We start from the raw sequence: 14,835 nt of genomic DNA on the forward strand, positions 1-14,835 counted from the left end.
GTGTGATCGGCTCAAGACAAATCAAAAGTTTATATACGCATCTTATACTATGTGTAAATGTGTTATTATATTGCTGGCACAATGATAAAAAAGATGGTATTTCTTCCTAGTTTGCAAAAAAGAATAAGAGGATGTAAAATGAGGGCATATAGATACAAATTTCTCAATGTAGACAAAATGGAAAGAAAATATTTCCAGATTATGTTACACATTACTACAAGATTTTATTATAATCCCCAGAACAATAATATTATTTAGCAAATATTTTACACTATATATATTATATATATTCTATACTATTTCTGTGAGCTTGTGTATACTTTGTGATACTATAAAAAAAAGAACATAAAACTACACACACAATGTATTATACAGAATCACCTGATAAATAATGTATCTGTACATCATTACTGTCATCATGAGGAGGTGTTCACACATTCAGGATGTAATTGCAATTACAGAATACAAAGCCAGGAACAAATAAATGGAGAACATGTATAAAGGAAAGACGGAGGTTTCTTCTACTTTAAAATCCATTCATGACTTTGTAGTCAATAGCAAAATAAAAAAATAACAGGTGTTAATTCTTTATATTTGTAGCATTACTGTTTTTTTCTTGGTAAATGAACCTAATAGAGGATACGGATGCACCGACTTTTGGAGGTACCATGTGAGCAGACAGGAAAGAAACAGCAGCAGCTCAACAACAAGAAAGAGGTTAAAGGGATTGTTCACCCAAAAAAAGTTCTTTCAAATCAACTGTTGGAAAGTGCCAGAGATTTGTAATTTACTTCTATTAAAAAATCTCAAGTCTTCAAGTACTTATCGGCTGCTGTATGTCCTGCAGGAAGTGATGTGCTCTTTAAAGTCAGAGTGCTCTCTGCTGCCACCTCTGTCCATGTCAAGAACTGTCCAGAGCAGTAGCAAATCCCTGCTCCCAAGACTGGAAAGGATACACCACTTCCTGCAGGACATACAGCAGCTAATAAGTACCGGAAGACTTGAGATTTTTTTAATAGAAGTAAATTACAAATCTCTGGCACTTTCTGGCACCAGTTGATGTGAAAAGAATTTTTTATTCTTTTGTTGAACTACCCCTTTAAACAAAGTGCTGAACTCACTGTTCCCCTCTCCTGCATATATCAGTAGTTAAGCCCCACCCTCATTTCCTGTGTTTTATCCTGTCCAGGCTGTTACTGGAGACAGAATTCTCATAACAATCATCTAATAAGCAATGGGCAGAAATCTGTTGAGAAGTAAGACTCCTAGTGGAGCTGTTTCTCTAGGGGTAAGGTAAGTTTTTTTTGGTAAATGTTACAAATGTCAAATAAATAGAAGTTGTGCAAAATTGACTATGATTATTTAAAGGGGTACTCTGGGCTGAGGTTATTTTCTGTGTATGGCCGGGGAGTGGTGGATATAGAAGCCGCCAGTCACTTACCTCCCCGGTTCCAACGCTGGGTCCTGGATCGCGCCACCCCGTTCTCCCGTCTGGCTGCCGCTTCCAGCCATTCAATGGTCATAGCGGAGTCCCACCTCGGCCGCTAAGTGGCTGAGCTGCCTTGAAACGTCACGTCTCAAGCCGCAGCTCAGACCAGGAAGCGGCAGCCGGATGGGAGAACGGGGCGGTGCGATCCGGGACCTGGTGTTGGAACCGGGGAAGTAAGTGACTGGCGGCTTCTATATCCACCCCCTCCCCGGCCATATACAGAAAATGACCCCAGCCCGGAGTACCTCTTTAAGCCTAAGATTTCTCCGGAAAGACTTGAAGAACTAATAATACATATGCTTTTTTAACTACTACTACTACTACTACTACTACTACTACTTAAAAAAAAAATAAAAAAAAAAAAATATATATATATATATATATATATATATAATAATAACAACAATAATAAAATAATAATAATATAATATAAATAATAGTAATATTAATAATGTATTTAATTGCCCTATTTTTTTTTTGTTTTGTTTTTTACCTTTACTGAATTTCTACAACATTTGTCTCATATTTCAAAGGACCAATTAAGTAGGTTGGAAAGCTCCATATCCTACTGCAAGAGATATCTGGAAGGCAAGCAGCATACTATAATGTCAGGACAATAAAGACACTTCCACCTGGCACCTCCAGAATACCTGTTGTTAAACACAATTGAGGAATGTTTCCAGGCACCTGTAAGCAGCACTTGCACATTACACCTTTGATAACATATAGCATAGGGTATACTTAAATGCAGACTGCCACCTAATCTATTTTTCCTTTGCTTCTCCTCTTCGTAGATTAGAACACAAAAGCCTGAAAGAGAGTGACCCACCAAACAAAAGGGTTTTGAGTTGCTCGGAAAGGCAGACTTAGAGGAGGATGGATGGAATCCAAGTGGCCCTATTATTTCCACTTGCACTAATTAGACATTTTTCTGTCACCCATTGAATGCCGCTGAGAGGCCAAACTCACTGAATTCATTCCTAAAGTGTTTACAGAAGTTTGCATCTGTTTGTGTTTCTTCAGGGGGAAAATAAGCACTTGAATAGCATTGTAGAGAGTCTAAAGGAAGCATCTCATTCTGAAGAGGCGGCAGGCTGCAGCTGCATCGCGCCTTACAACCTATGGTGTCATCTCCAAACTGCTGGGATGGGAATGGTTTGAGGACGGGACGATGACTGTCACGGGGACAATGTCCGCCAGTTCTTCCTGCCGTTAGACTTAGCTCAGCAATCTTTTTTTGGAAAATGACCGTGCCGAGAAAGCCAAATCTGTGACTACACTGGCTAATATGTTACATCACGTCAGGAAATCAGGGAAGACTTAGGGTACTATTACATGGCCAGATAAAACGAGTAACTGTAAACGAGTTCTGATCTGCTAGATTGGCGCTCGTTTACTGGGCCTATTCCACGGCCTGATAATCGTTTAATAAGGGCTGCATGGACATCGTTACCGATGCCCTTGCAGCCCTTGCTTAAACTGCATAGATTACCTATCCATGGTCCAGGGCTCCTCTTGCGGTCTGCTTCTCCCCGGTCCCGCGCGCTGCAGCTTCATAGCAGCCTGTTTTAGCTGACAGGCCGCTCAGCCAATCACTGGTCGCAGCGGTCCCGGCCAGTGATTGGCTGAGCGGCCTGTCAGCTAAGACAGGTCGTTCTGAAGCTGGAGCGGGCAGGACCCGGGGAGAAGCACAGAGAAAGAGGAGCCCTGGACCATGGATAGGTAATGTATGCACTTTGCAAATCATCAGCTGTGCACCGCTATTACACGTAGCGGTGCACAGTCAGTGGCCGACAATGATAAGTCCAAACCTATATCAACGATCAGCTGATGATCATTGTCATCGGCTGATCGTTGTGTTTATTACACAGAACGATAATCGGACAGATAGGGCCGATTATTGTTCTGTGTAATAGTACCCTAAGGCTGCATTCACACAGTCAGTGATTTTCAAGGTCCGTGGATGAAGTCCACGATCTACCTTCGTGATCTGTGAAAAACCATCTGTGATTGCATCCATGTGCATGCTTTTCAAGGATCTGTTTAAAGCATTTTAAATTACACTGATTACATCCCATCCGTGTTTTTCACGGACTGCGCCAATGTCAGATCTTATAGACTTCTATGGGGGGATCTGTGCCGTGATCTCTTCCAAATTAAGACATGTCCTATTTTTTCATGGAACGGATTGCGGATCCATGAAAAAGAAAAACAGAACGTGTGAATAGCCCAATAGAAAGCAATGGGCTATAAAATTGTCCATGATCACAGATTTGTGATCACAGACAACTTCACGGAACATGTGAATGCAGCTTAAGATGCACAAGTATACAGATAAAACAAAGGCGAGATCAATACAGACAGGCCAGTTAAACATTGTGTATTAGTGTACACACATAAATTCTTCCCATACTTATCAGCTGCTGTATGTCCTGCAGGAAGTGAGGTATTCTTTCCAATCTGACACAGTGCTCTCTGTTGCCACCTCTGTCTGCATGACAGGAACTGTACAGAGCAAAAACAACTCTCCATAGAAAACCTCTCCTGCTCTGGACAGTTCCTGTCTTGGACAGAGGAGGCAGCACAGAGCACTGTGTCAGACTGTAAAGAAAACACCACTTCCTGCAGGACATACAGCGGCTGAAGTATGGGAAGTGTAGACTTAAACATGTTGGGAAAAGTCAGGATTCCATAGAGACGGCAGCACAGAGGGCCCATGTTTAGGATTCTGTGCCAGGTGCTAGAGGATTTATTGCAGCATTATCTGCCTCACTCTATTGGACACGTATGCCGCAGTAATGATGCCGTCTATAGAAGAGCTGAAGATGGCGGGCCCTGTGCACAGAATGGGGAGCCTGTATGTGTTTTCATGTCTTTTGCTTGGGCGTCCTGCCCTCTCTGCTCTTTACATCTTGTGTTTGGGTGAAGCTGCCACATTTACAGCAACAATGTTTTCTTAGTTCTACCAGATCAATGTAGTCCTTCAGAGATCATGAGAGTGAGCTGAACTCCGTCACTTCCCAAAGCAAATTACAAGGACCAGTGAAGGAATGGCAACAATAGCAGTTTTACATTTACATAGTTTAGCATTAAACAAATGAGATAGGAGGGGACAAAGAGCCATGTCGGGGGTAGGCTGCTCCCCACCTGCAACCACATGGCTTACTTATATGGCTCATGTCTCATCCACCAATATATTACTCGCACACAAAGCCACAATACCTCAATACACACACCACACACACATATATATATATATATATATATATATATAAATATAAAATATTTTTATTAAAAAATTTTTTATTTGTATTTATAAGATCCTATCTGTTGTCTAATCATGCATTAATGGGGTCCAGTGAAAGTGGTAGTTCATTAAAGGGGTACTACGGTAAAAAATAAAATTCAGATCAACTGGTGTCAGAAAGTTATACAAATTTGTGAATTACTTCTATTAAAGGGGTAGTGCGGCGGTAAAGAATTATTCACAGAATAACACACATTACAAAGTTATACAACTTTGTAATGTATGTTATGTTAGTGAATGGCCCCCTTCCCCGTGTCCCACCACCCCCACCCGTGTACTCGGAAGTGTGGTGCGCTATACTCACCTGTCACGTGCCGACACCCGTCTCCGATCTTCATTCAGTGACGTCTTCTTCAGCCGGCCGCCCTCTGCAGCGTCATCAGCCGCTCAGCCGCGATTGGCTGAGCATAACTGTGCTCAGCCAATCGTGGCTGAGCACAGTTGTGACGCGGCGGAGGGGGGACAGGCGGCAGCGATTCGGCCGTCTGTCCGAAGATGACGTTTGGCACAAAATGGTGGACGGCCCTAGACACGGATGAGGTAATGTATAATGCACCACACCTCTGTGAATAAAAAATTATTCACAGACATAACATACATTACAAAGTTGTATAACTTTGTAATGTGTGTTATTCTGTGAATAATTTTTTTGTGCCGCACTACCCCTTTAAATAATCTCAATGCTTCCAATACTTATCAGCTGCTGTAAGTGTATTCTTTCCAGTCTGACACAGTGCTCTCTGCTGCCACCTCTGTCCATGTCAGGAACTGTCCAGGGCAGTAAAGGTTTTCTATGGGGATTTGCTACTGCTCTGGACAGTTCCTGACATGGACAGAGGTGGCAGCAGAGAGCACTGTGTCAGACTGGAAAGAATACATCACTTCCTGCAGGACAAACAGCTGCTGATAAGTACTGGAAGACTGGAGATTTTTTTTTTTATAGAAGTAATTTACAAATTTGTATAACTTTCTCACACCAGTTGATTTTAAAATAAAGAGTACCTCTTTAGACTGTGTAGACTATTCCATTGACATTAAAAAGTTAAAAAAAATTACATAGGGTTTGTGGGGGGGAGGCTGCCCAGGTGATCTTTAGATAATCCGGGAAGCCCATAGGAGATAGCGACGGTCTGCTGCCACCGTTCCTATTACACAGAGTAACAGCCAGAAGATTGTTACTTGGTTGAAATATGTAAAAAGACAACGATCAGCCGACATTATGCATGTCATTTATTACACAAAGCAATTATCGTCCATAATGGCTGAAAATCGGCCAAATACGGCCAATAATCGATTTGTGTAATAGGGCCTTAGGTAAACGTTGAGTATTTTTACATACACAACCTTTTTCTTAACTTCAGTAAAACCAAATTGAAAATATCTACAATTAGAGATGAGCGAACCGGGTTCGGGTTCGAGTCCATCCGAACCCGAGCGTTCGGCATTTGATTAGCGGGGGCTGCTGAACTTGGATAAAGCTCTAAGGTTGTCTGGAAAACATGGATACAGCCAATGACTATATCCATGATTTCCACATAGCCTTAGGGCTTTATCCAACTTCAGCAGCCACCGCCGAAAGTTCGGGTTCGGATCGACTCCAGCATGCTCCAGGTTCGCTCATCTCTAGCTACAATAAAAAGCTCTTGAAAAAAAGAAATTAAACATATCAAAGAAAACTTCTGTCATCTGTTAATCTTGTGAGATAAGAGGGATTAGCGGGTGGTATGGTCGGGGTGTGGTCATGGATTAAATTCTGTTTTTTTTCTTCCCATACCAAAATACCTTGTAATCCACTTTAGTAATTGCCATCCATACTATTTCCTAAATTTTGAATTTTGAAAGGACAATTGTTCTCAGTGGTAGAATTAAATGGGTAAATTCGTTTTTCTAATGAAGTCCTATTTAGATACATTGCTGACTTTTCCATAGCATCAGTGTACTGGCCATATCGTTTCTCCACACACCGATATTTTCCCACACTGATCTTTCTCCATTATTAGATCATCTGGGCATGCTGGAGTCCAATCATTCAGAACAGTCCCTCAACATATGATATTAATTGGTTTCAGGACGACCATTGTATGTTGAAAATATTGTATGTTGAGACCAAAACTCTATGGAAAACTGGCCCAGGTAAAGAGCATCACAGGACATGTAGTATCACACAATACTCAGAGAATCACTACTAGACAGCCAACCAGTGCATGCATTTCACTAATATTGGGGATTTACCAGCAAAATGGTCAGTTTCATTGATTGATCAACTAGTTATTCTTATGTGCCACAGATCTGGACTGTCTGTAGCATTGTATGTTGAGTCTGGTCTCAAGTTACGATGGTCCAGAAAAGAACATTGTATGTTGAAAATATTGTATCCTGAAGCCATTGTAAGTTGAGGGATGACTGTATTTGAATACTGGTGGCTGAAAAAGTTAGATGCACCCTTAGGCCATGTTCACATTTAGTATAATAGCAGCCATTCTGTGACCCAGCCAGATCACAGAACGCCAGTGTTAGGGCCCTACTCCACCGGAAGATTATTGTTCGCATAATCGTTAACGGTCTCAAACGACCGCTATTGCGAAAGACCTGAAAACGTTCACTCATTTCCATGGAACGATAATTGTTACTTATTATCGTATTTGCGACTGTTTTTTCTTCGCTATTTCTTCGCTATTGCGTTCGTATCTACTGCGAATGACCGAACGATGTCTTATTCAATGCGAACGATTTGTGAACGTTTTGCGAACGAGCAACGATAAAAATAGGTCCAGGTCTTATAAAGCGATCAACGATTTCTCGTTCGGTCGTTAATCGTTAACTGCATTTGAACCGAACGATTATCGTTTAGATTCTAACGATTTAACGATAATCTTAACGATAATCGTCCGGGGGAATAGGGTCCTTACTGAAGATCATCCCAGCCGATACTGAAGTACTGGCCAGATGATCTTAATTTTTTCTGAATTCACCGCTGCACACAATGGAGCGTGTGGCCGGAGCCGCACCTTCTATTGTGTGAACTGCCAGGTTCTCTGCAGCTGCTATTCAATAAATAGCAGCCTCAGAAAACTGACCTGTAAGTTTTTCTTGCGGACGGATGAAATCCCGGCCAGAGCTTATACTATACTGTATGTATACTCTCCAGCCAGGATTCCATTCATTACAATAGAAAGTGTGTTTTGTGCAAATTGCAATGACGGCTGTGATTTATACAAAACGTACGCTGTATGAACATGGCCATAGGAAGTGCAGGAAAATATGTATACAGCCTTATACATGTTTTCCTGGACTCCTGCATCCAACTTCTTCAGCCACCAGTATTCAAATGCTGAATGATCAGACTGCTCGAATTGTGTTCATCTCTATTTATAAATATAATTTAACAAGGCCCCTAGCACTGTCTTGTATAAGCAACTGTTATGGATGTATGTTATATATGCAGTCACTGGTGCCTGTGCATTTTACACATACTAGCAATTACAATGCAATAATCCTATACAATCCTATACAGAATCCTATACAAACATAAAATGACAATATAAATAAATATATATAAAAGTAAAATTAATGATAAACACTTGAAAACATATAATATGTGCTTGTGGTGACAGTATTGTTACAGCACCTATTAAAGGATTTTTTATTTTTTTTTTGGGGGGGAGGACACATGATGACCTATCCTGTGGACAGTATACTCACACCCGGAACCCCCTACGATCAACTGTTTGGTGCCTGCACCACACAATGAACAGGGCCAGATGCAATTGGTCATGTTCACTGGGTAGAGATGGCACCATATAACTAGAGCTCAGCTCCCATTTAAGGCGGCTGAACCATCAGGTACATCGCTTTAAGCTTTTTATTTGAATAGACTGGTGCCTGAAGCACTGGCATTCCCACTCCGATGACGATCTATTTATATAAAAAAACTTAAAGGGGTTATCCAGCGCTACAAAAACATGGCCACATTCTGACAGAGACAGCATGACTCTTGTCTCCAGTTCAGGTGTGGTTTGCAATTAAAGGGGTTATCCAGCGCTACAAAAACATGGCCACTTTTCCCCCACCTGTTGTCTCCAGTTCAAGTGTGGTTTGCAATTAAGCTCCATTTACTTCAATGGAACTGAGTTTCAAAACCCCACCCAATCTGGAGACAAGAGAGGGGGAAAGTGGCCAAGTTTTTGTAGCGCTGGATAACCCCTTTAAGCTTCATTCACTTCAATGGAAATGAGTTACATACCCCCACCCAAACTGGAGACAAGAGAGGGGCTGTCTTTGGAAGAAAGTGGCCATTTTTGTGTAGCGCTGGATAACCCCTTTAAAGCGATGTACCTGATGGTAATAACTAAGACAGAACCACAGCTGGTCCATAGAAGGTTAATATAAATCTGTGCTTGGGAGGACGTCTTCCTGGTTGGCCATGTATGCTGCCTCATAATTTATGTAATACCGTACAATATAAAAAGTGCCTCTAAATTCTATTTAGTTTCAGTAAAATATTTACCTGAAAGTTTATCTAGAATCCAAAGATGCTAAATTAACATAAAGAACATGTTATAGTTTTCTAACTGTTTTGCACAAACACCTATGCGTGTAGATGCACCTATGTGAGCTTTTATTGGAGCAGGATGTAGGAGGTGTGGCTGTGGCACAATACCCGGGCAGTAAACCTTGAAGCATATGGTCCCCCACAGATTGGCCCAACTGTTGCCATCTCTAGGGTGGATTGAGTAGAGATACAGTGATAGGGTTTGGAAGTCCAGAGCCAATTTATTTAAGGGTGCCTTCACACCTACCGGATGCACAGCGGATCTCACTTCTGCAGATTCGAAGCGAGAACCACTGCGGATCCGGTATCAATTCACCCCTATGATAGCACATATTCGCAGCGGGATTGACATCCTGCTGTGAATATGTGCTTTAACTCCCTGGTGCCAGCAGCCCCGCTGTCGCATCCCCGGTGCATCCCCCCCATCCCAGCCACATCCCCCCATCAGCCCACCCCCAGCCCGCATCCTGCCACCGAGAGCATACAGTACCTGCTCGGCGGCGCGGCTGCAGTGAGGCTGCCGGCTCAGGTCCCGCTCAGATCAGCTGAGTGGGACCTGAGCCGGGAGCCTCACTGCAGCCGCGCCGAGCAGGTAATGTATGCTCTCGGCGGCGGGCCGGAGATGGGCTGATCAGGGGATGTGGCCGGGATGGGTGGGGGATGTGCCGCCGCCGGGGATGGGGGATGCGACGGCTGGGCTGTGGGCACCAGGGAGTTAAAGCACATATTCACAACGGGATGTCAATCCCGCTGCGAATATGTGCTATCATAGGGGTGAATTGATACCGGATCCGCAGCGGTTCTCACTTCGAATCTGCAGAAGTGAGATCCGCTGTGAATCCGGTAGGTGTGAAGGCACCCTAAAGGGGTATTCCACCCAAGAGCTAAAAAATTAGATGCTCCCAAACTAGCTGGTCTTACCAAGTCCCCCTGTGTATTTTAAGCCGTCTCCCATCTTTCTAGCTGCCGCTGTTCCTGAGTTACAAGTTAGTAGCCAGTCAATATCCAAGATGGCGCAAACTACCTTTCCCAGCATACACTGCAGCTAAGAGGCCACTGCCAATTAACTGCCTCATCTTTTAATAAAAAGAGAGAGAGAGAATAAACAATTGTGTCTCTTTTCTCCTATATTGCTCTGGAGGCTGTCACTGTTCTGTGATGTCCTCACCCTTGGCCAGGTGCTCACTGCTGTGATGTCAGTGGTGGACGGGGTTACAGATGAGGTGTTACAACTTGCCTGACAACAGAAGAGACAAAGATGTGACCTCTGTCTCAGAAGGGAGGGGAGGACAGAACAGTGGAGACAGAGTGGACCAGCAAGTGAGGATTTTCTGCAGCTTCAGGGTGTGAGTCAGGATGTGCTGCAGACAAATGGCCCAATTCAAACAAGCTTAGATTATAGGTGGGAATTGAACAGGGTTAAATCTTTCTTAAGTGAAGTACCCCTTTAATATAGTTCAGTACCACTTGTGATGAGCACTGGGTACAGCAAATACAGTGTAGAGTCTTCATGCAATCTATGGGGGAGATTCATCAAACATGGTGTAAAGTGAAACTGGCTCAGTTGCCCCTAGCAACCAATCAGATTCCACCTTTCATTTTCCAAAGAGTCTGTGAGGAATGAAAGGTGGAATCTGATTGGTTGCTAGGGGCAACTGAGTCAGTTTCACTTTACACCATGCTTGATAAATCTCCGCCTATATGTCTAAACTGTCACAGGTCATACAACAGTATTCCTGTTGAATACTTAAAGGAATCTGAAGCATTTTACAAAGCAGAACAATAGCCTCTAGGATGGAAGCTCGGAAGCCTCACAACAGGATCCTGAGAATGTGCATCATTTGTTGATCAATGAAAAGACACAATGAAAAGAACAGCTGACTGCCGCTGTCATGCCCTTCCAAGCTTACATTACCATTACATAACACAGCCTACCACTCCAACTTCACAAAGGCATTGAGTATCATAAAATGTATTTAAAGGAGAACTCTGGTGTCTGACAATTTTTTTTTTCAAAAGAGTCAGGGAGGAGGTGGCTAAACATAACAACCTGCAGTTACCTCCCCAACTACTGCACAGGGGTCTGGTGATCTCCACTCTGGTTCCTGGTCTGAGCGGGGAACCGGATCGCAACGTGTCAGGTGCATGTTGTTATATTAAGCCACCTCCTCCCTGACTCTTGATAAATCTCTCCCATACATGTAGGTTAAATTTGTCTAACCTGCTGATAATTCCCCTTTAAAATCGTTTTCCAGGCAAAACAGACTGACAAGATATCCACAGGATAGCTTATCACTTAGGCTGTTTTCACAATTCATTTTTGCAGTCCGTTTAACGCATATGTTTTATGAAATAAAAAAACGGATGTAAGGCTACGTTCACACAGAGCAAAAGGAGCGGATTACGAAAGGAAATATTTCCGCCTGAAATCAACTGACGCTGAATTCCGAGCAGAATAAAGCAGAATGTAAGCAGAATCCCTGCGTATTCTGCTAGGAAAGTGTTCAGCTCGTAATCAGCTCTTGACAAATTCAGCGCGGAATACTCGAGGAATCCGCGCTGAATCCGCATGCATTCAGCGCTGAAATTCAGCGAGTATTTGGCGAGTAAACTAGACTATACCAGAACATATACTAGAATCCTCCTCCCCCCCCTTTTCCCCATTTCCGCGCTGATTCAGGGCCCTTGCACACGGAGCAATTCTCGAGGAATTGTAGCTGAAAGATTTCTGCTTGAAATTCCTCGCCTATTCTGCTCTGGCGGAATTCGAGCGGAATTTGAGCGGAATTTGAGCGGAATTTGAGCGGAATCCGCGCGGAAATCAAGCGGAATGCAAGCGGAATTACCAGCGGAATTAAAACCCCATTGACTTCTATAGGATTCCTCTAGCGGAATCCGCCCAAAGAATTGACATGTACATTCTTTGGGCGGAATGCGGATTCTGCGCGGAATCCGCGCGGAATTCCGGATGGAAATTTACTCTGTGTGCACGGGCAGTCGGAAATCCCATTGTTCTCTATGGAAAGGGCAATGTTGCATTTACACGGGCGGAATTCCACGCGGATTCCGCCCGCTTTTTATGGCGGAATTCGGGCAGAATTCCGCGAGAATTGCACCGTGTGCACATACCCTCAGCGAGTAATTTCCGCTTGTATTACGCTTGTATTCCGCGCTGAATCCGCGCTGAATCCGCGCTGAAACAGAAAATCAGAGCCCCATTGATTTGTATAGGCTTCCGCTAGCGGAAGAATGAACATGTTCATTCTTCTGGCGGAAAGCGGATTAGTTCAGTGCGGAAATTCCACCGTGTGAACTGCAGAGCAGAATTTCCATTCAACACAATGGAAATTAGCTCTGCACCTATTTTAACGGCTGAAATTTCAGCGCTGATTCAGCGCAGAAATTCAGCTGCTTTTGCTCAGTGGGAACGAGCCCTAAAACATAGTGTGAACCCAGCCTTACTGATCGGTGGGTGGATGGCTCGTACAGTACAGCACTCTGATATCTCCGGTGGCTCCATAGAGAATCAAGGAGCAGCGGGTCACACGATGACCCCCAGGTCTATTCAAATCAAAGGAGTCCGGGCTCTAGAGATCCCCAGGGGGCCCAGAGGCTGGACGCTACTGTGGTTAGAGGGCAAAAATAACTTAGCAAACCCCTTTAAGTATACACAATGCTAGGCAGGTCTGTATTTGGAGTCTTTGCTGCCCTAGGCATATTGAGTGCTGATGCCCCGAGGCGCCTCAGCAGTTTAGTGCACCCACTCCAGCAAGTAAGGGGTTTGGTGGGGATTCACAGCATTGCAGCAATGCCACTTATTCCCCTGGGGGCAAGACAGTAAGCAGGGATCTATATAGATAACTTGTTGCTGTCCTACATAGAGGCCCTAACCAGCTCCCCTATCATATAAGCTGTTTCTTTCTTGGTATCTTGAAATCCAGGAAAAACACTTTTTATCCAACGGAGTAGGCAGAGGAAGAAACAGCTAGAGTGCAGGCAGAAGCCCTATACTTTGGCTGTCAGGCTGACTGGCAGAAGAGGGTGGGTGAGCGTGACTATAACCACTCTCTGTCGCTGTATAACCAGTCATGGCTGGAGGCAATTAAACTCAATTTTCAGGATTTGCTGCTGCTCTGGACAGTTCCTGTCTCAGACAGAGGTGGCAGCAGAGAGCACTATGCCAGACTGGAAAGAAAACACCATTTCCTGTAGGACATACAGCAGCTTATAAGTACTAGACGACTGGAGATTTTTAAATAGAAGTAAATTACAAATCTTTATAACTTACATAAACCAGCTGATTTGAAAGAAAAAGATTTTCCCTTTAAAGGTCTCCATCATGTCCCCCTTTTCCTTCTTTTTAGACTATACAGACTCAAATCCTGTGTTTAGACAGAGAGATTTATCTGACAGCTTTTTGAAGCGAAAGCCAGGAACAGACTATAAACAGAGAACAGGTCATAAAGGAAAAACTGAGATGTCTTCTTTTCTAAAAATCCATTCCTGGCTTTGGCTTCAAAAATCTCTCTGTTTAAATGCATGATTACTTAGTCTTTCCTGGTTTTACACCTGACACCCTCCACCATTTTTGCAGCCATCTTTGGACCCGTTCTTTTTTATCAATATCTTTTTGTAGGTGAGGTCTCCAGAACTGGACACAGTATTCCAGATGTGATGTCACTAGAGCGCTATACAGCAGGATCACAATCTCTCTCTTCCTGCTGGTTATATCTCTAGCTATATAGTCCAAATGTCTTAGTCTGAAAAAAAAATTAGTCCAACTTTGTGTAATTTTTCCCCAACATATGTATCATTACATAGATTTAATCAAAAAACAAGTTACATATGCCAATCAGTTCACAAAACTGGGTTCAGTGCTGCCACCATCTGGAATAATAATGAAAGTGCACTTGAAGAGACAAAGTACAGATGAAAGCCATTCTGTTAGCCTTTCAGTTATATAAAAACATATCCAACAAGGGTCATTTTTTTATAAGAAGTGATCTTTAAACACACATATATATATATATATATATATATATATATATATTTATATATATATATATTTATTATAAAGAGAATGCATTTTATTACACAATTATTTATTGCTCACAATTTTTTTTATAATACAATTCAGTTTTGCCATCTTTTTTTTTTTTTTCCAGGGAAAGCTATTGAAATATCATGCACAATAAATATATTTTATTGTCAATTAAATTAAATTAAATTATATTCTATTGTCAATTAAATTAAAGCTGTTTCTTTCTCTGATATATATATATATATATATATATATATATATATATATATATATATATTGAATATATTGTAAAGAAAGACAAAAAAAAAAGAAAAAAAAAAGATCTTTAGATTTATGCCGCTCAGAGCCTAATGTTTCAGCATGTGCCGCTTTCTAACACTGTGAATTGAAGGCGAACAATCCTGAGTGGAGCCAAATCCCATTTCACCCTGTCCCAGATCTACGCA

The 14,835-nt window shown here is 42.5% G+C and overlaps 1 protein-coding gene and 1 long non-coding RNA gene across 4 annotated transcripts in view; one reads left to right on the forward strand and one right to left on the reverse strand.

Moving 5' to 3' along the window:
- ALPK1 (alpha kinase 1) overlaps nt 1-14,835 on the reverse strand; it is a 106,016-nt gene that overhangs the window by 20,330 nt on the left and 70,851 nt on the right. The gene's annotated exons all lie outside the window — the stretch shown is intronic.
- LOC138797819 (uncharacterized) lies at nt 1,194-2,379 on the forward strand. Its single transcript, XR_011363999.1, has 3 exons — nt 1,194-1,293; nt 2,023-2,178; nt 2,284-2,379. It is a non-coding gene; the product is annotated as an uncharacterized lncRNA (long non-coding RNA).

Source organism: Dendropsophus ebraccatus, chromosome 7 (genome assembly GCF_027789765.1).
Source record: "Dendropsophus ebraccatus isolate aDenEbr1 chromosome 7, aDenEbr1.pat, whole genome shotgun sequence".
Taxonomy (NCBI): domain Eukaryota; kingdom Metazoa; phylum Chordata; class Amphibia; order Anura; family Hylidae; genus Dendropsophus; species Dendropsophus ebraccatus.